Consider the following 4,841-nt stretch of genomic DNA (forward strand, 5'->3'; position numbering starts at 1 on the left):
ATAATCAACTTCAATGCTACTTGCACTCGGCTGCGTACATGTGTATGTAATGTGAATGTGCTACTGATTTGCATTCCATGAAAATACTTCTACTATTATTACTACCACTCAGTAGTAGGCCTGGACACCTAGGCCTTATGGTTGCCATTTCTGTACTGAATTCAAGACTCTTTCTTGAACTAGTAAGTCTGTTTAATATTGTTGAAGGCGTTGTATGAAACAAATAATGTATGGGATTAACTCGTGCAATGGAACAAGATTTCGCACCTGGATAAAGGTATTCTACTCCAGTCTTTCTCTTTGTAGCATAATCAATGTGGTGATCTGTGTTTGAGTAGAAGGATCTAGACTTAAAAATTCTACAGATCTACACTTCTGGCTGAGATGTATGCATTAAGCATCACATACACCAGTGAGAGAATGTAGTGAAGTTTTACAATATATGAGGCCTTTTTTATTTTTTACTTTTAATATTTTTTAAGATAAAGGGAATGCAAATTACCTGTTATTTGTATAATTTGTACTCCAAGGAGTACTCTGTCAGGACTATCCCTTCTTGGTGTTTAGATATGCAAGACATCCCTGGTATTTCTAAAAATTGATTTTAACGATAGCATCTAAAACAAAAATCAGAGATATCGGTCTCATTTTTTCCTCCAGCATGAAATACAGTTCAACCCTCGAGACCAATAAGAAATAATTAATTACATAAAAATCTAGAAATGTGGCTATGGCGACCGTTTATACCCCCGAAGCATATTTGTTTTCTTCCTCTCTTTTTTTGTCAAGCGTTTCTGTTTTTCATTTTCCACTTCCTTATCACTGATATTTCACAGTTTTTGTGTTTATTTTCAGATCAATGCGGACTTTGCCCAGTTGTACCGAGAAAAGTGCAGGAGATGGTGAACAGATGGGGGCCATTTTACGCCAATAGAATCTTGCACTTGCCAAGCGAAACCACCCTTAGTTGCAAGACATCGTAAGAAGATGTGAAGACATGGATGGAGACAGTAAGTCCTTCCGCCAATCCTCATAGATCTTGTGGCATTGATTATAATTACTGGAACAATTTCTGTCCAAAGTGTAAGAGTAAAACTTACTCATTTGTTTATGCTTCATTGCTATTACACCTTTCAAGAAAGTGAATGTGTACGAGTTTGCTCTTCATAGACTGATATTGATAATAAGTCGAAAACTGAATGTTAGGGATTGTCAGAGCTGATACAATACGTCATATCTAATATGTTAAAGAGAATGGGTGAAATACTTAAAGTTGAAAAAAAATGTATTGTGTTCCATTCTATAGGAATTTTGTGGAATGTCACTACTTGCAGCGATGCTTCACAGACCCAACATCCCCATGTAGAAGAAAGGGAGAGGACCTCTCATGCTCCCGAGGGATGCCCAGCAGTACCTGGTGCAGAATGACTATGTGCCTGTATGTACAGTATATGCTTAATGTTTATAGACTTGAAATCAGTTTATGATCAAATCATTGAGCTTCCAATTTTGAGAATTATCAATATGCATGTTTCATTGGGCTTTTAAGTACCAGCTCATGTTTAGAGAAGAATATTTGAGCTTCGTATCTTACAAAGCAAGACTCATGTAGAATCTGCATGTACTCAGTAACAGGTGGAATTTAAAAATCTGAATTTCTCATGCTGTCGTGAGAAATGCAAAGTTTTCTTCTCTGATATATCAGTGATTTTGAAGCGATTCTTCTCAAACAAACTTTAGAACATTCAGCAATGGGTATTGTGTAGGGGTATCTACCGTGTTTTGACAGTTTTCTTTTAAATTCATTAAATTACGGATTAAAAATGCATGCTGACTTCTATTGATTTGTAATAATATGTACATCAAATATCTTATGAGTCTGGAACATGTAAATATCAAGTAGGCCCCACCCCGATGATGGCAAAAAGTATAAATCTGATTTCTGAGAATTTTTTTCAAGGCTTTGAGGTTTACCAGATGAGACAAAATGTTTTAAAATAATATGTTCCGAAATATATCAGAAATATTTACTTGTACATCACAAACTAAAAGTTATGTGATGAATATGTTATTAGTACATTGTATTTAAGATCAATATGTAAAATTATATTTTAATATTTTTCCCCCAGAGTGCCCTCTCACTGAGAACTTAACTTCCCTCTATGTGATGCAAAGTTTATTTGATAATAATTGTAGCCTTTGTCATTTGCTCAAACGATTCAAGTGAAATTTAGTTCGAAATATCAGTAGTGCTATACATGTTTAATCTCTTTTTAGGTAGGAACCAATGTTCATGGCATTGCTGATGCAGAGACTCCAACCCCAGCCCCAAGCATCTTCTGATCTGGAGATTCTCCCACCTGAAAGCCCTAGCAAACGGGAAACGCCAAGTTGATCCGCGCGAAACGTATACATCACGAGCGAGAAGCGTGAAGTTCAGTGATGCTAAAGATGCCACCTTCAGCCAGCCCTGCTTAGTCAGATAAGGGAGTGACTAGATGTACATCCAGTATTTTCTCATCCTGGACAAGACCATACTAAGTCCAGGCTGGAGATGACCGGAAGCAAGAATTTGACAGACTCTTTAAAGCCCACTGTGTCTTCATCGTCAAATATGCTTGGGTGCTTGAAGCATTCTTTGATTTTGTGGCGGCATATTCATGTAGTGCTACAATCCCAAGTGAGGGCTTCGTTCTGGGCATTAGCCACGAACTTCAAGAACACGTCAGTGTATGATGCTAGTAAGATTTTCCGACATTGTGCCACAAACCCATGCACACAAGAAGCATATCTGACTTGCCGTGATGTGCAGCAAAGTTTTCTTAATTTTCGGTGAATTCTTAAATCAAAGTAACACAGGTAAAATGCTGCAATGTTTCCTTTGAAGATACTATCATGCATAATGTTTGACTCATGGATATTGAGTTATGTTATGTGTGCCTCACTTTTCCATTTATATTGAGCTACAAATCCATGCACACAAGAAGCATGTCTGTCATGCCCTGGTTGTAGTAAAGTTTCCTTGTAATTTTTTTTGTGTGCATTTTTAAATGAAAATAACACAATAAGGAAAGTTAATGCCGCAATGTTTCCTTTAGAGGTACTATCATGTATGTGTGTGCCTCACTTTTGCATTTGCATTGCTACGTGAACATTTAAACAATATTTCAAGTTTTTATACATGTCCAGTTTCAATTTATTTATTGTTCATCTTTGGCTTGTTTTCTGTATATTATGTCTGGTTGATGATGAAAAAAAAAGTAATGCCAGATCCGCATTGATTTAAATTGAAACAAGAAAGTTTAAGTTCCCCTGAACACTTTTGTAATTATTCAACGATTACCTAATTTTCATCACTCCCACAGTGTTGTTAGCCATTGTCCATCACATTTATTGAGCGCTGATTTGTTGCTATTTTCATTATGACGTTGTGGCTAAACACTTGAATATGAAACTCTCTATTTATAAAGAAATAAACTTTGGTTTTCCAGCCAAAGTATGTGCTTGAACCCACGAGGAAGGATAGATTCAGCGCAGATGGGCACCTTAAACAAATTTAGAGCATTTGACTTGAAATTTGGCACACATGACCACTATGGTATATAGATATGGAAACAATGTGGTGAGCAATGCGTTGCCATGGTAACAGCTTTTTTTAAACCAAAAAACATACCAAAATATTGTGGATTCAGCTAACTTCCTTTAGTCTTCGAACATTTAGCTAGAAATTTGGCACAAAAGACCACTGTGGTATGTAGATGTGTAAACGTATTCTTTCGTAAGTGTCGATCAATGTGTTGCCATGGTAACGGCATATTTTGAATGAAAATCATACAAAAATATTGTGGATTCAGTTAACTCCCTCACTCTTTGAGTAATTGGCTTGACATTTGGCACATGCAACAACTTTAGCATATAGATGTGCAAACTTAATCTTTCATCAATGGTGAACAATGCGTTGCCATGGTAACAGCATCTTTTCACTAAAATGCATACAAAGATATTGTGGATTCATGTAACAACCTCAGTCTTTGAGCATTTAGCTTGAAATTTGGCACACCTGACCACTATGGTACGTAGATGTGCAAACTTAACGTTTCGTCATTGTTGATCATTGTGTTGCCATGGTAACAACATAGTTTGAATGAAAATCATACAAAAATATTTTGGATTCAGGTAACTCCCTCAGTCTTTGAGCGTTTGGCGTGAAATTTGGCACATGCAACCATTGTAGTTCAGAAATATGCAAACTTCATATTTCATCATTGTTAAACAATGTTTTGCCATGGTAACGGTGCATTTTCAATGAAAATCATACAAACATTTCGATTCTCCTGTCTCTGTTTAGAGCATTTTGGCTTCAAATTTGGCACATGTTACCTCTACATTACCTAGATGTGCAAAAAATCTTTTGTCAGTGTGGAAAATGTGTTGCCATGGTAACAGTATATTTTGCTTGAAAATGATACACTAATGTGAATTCAACTAAACCCCTCACCCTTTTAGCATTTAGCTTGAAATTTTGCACATATGATGGCTATGATATAGGGCCTATAGTTGTGCAAATTTCATTTTTTCTTAATGTCCAACATTGTGTTGCCATGGTTACACAATTTTTAGTAAAAACCATAGAAATCGTCAGTTTATTTATCTTGCTCACTCAGTTTTTGAGCACTTGATTTGATAGGTGGAACAGTGCATTGCCATGGTAATTTTTTTTCTTTATTAAAAAGTAAGAAAAAATAATCCTGGTTGAGCTAATTCCCTCAGTTGTGGGTGGGGGTATATTAATCACAATGAGTGATAATTCTAGTTAAAAATTCAGATTGCATCACTTCAAC

General features: G+C 36.1%; 1 long non-coding RNA gene across 1 annotated transcript; it reads left to right on the forward strand.

The window, feature by feature from the left end:
• Positions 1-222: 222 nt before the first annotated feature.
• LOC139712718 (uncharacterized) lies at positions 223-2,641 on the forward strand. The gene is made up of 3 exons (XR_011709594.1): positions 223-1,010; positions 1,307-1,438; positions 2,278-2,641. It is a non-coding gene; the product is annotated as an uncharacterized lncRNA (long non-coding RNA).
• Positions 2,642-4,841: the final 2,200 nt, after the last annotated feature.

Source organism: Diadema antillarum, unplaced genomic scaffold (genome assembly GCF_040938485.1).
Source record: "Diadema antillarum isolate AM-2024a unplaced genomic scaffold, OU_Dant_1.0 seq00001846_RagTag, whole genome shotgun sequence".
NCBI lineage: Eukaryota > Metazoa > Echinodermata > Echinoidea > Diadematoida > Diadematidae > Diadema > Diadema antillarum.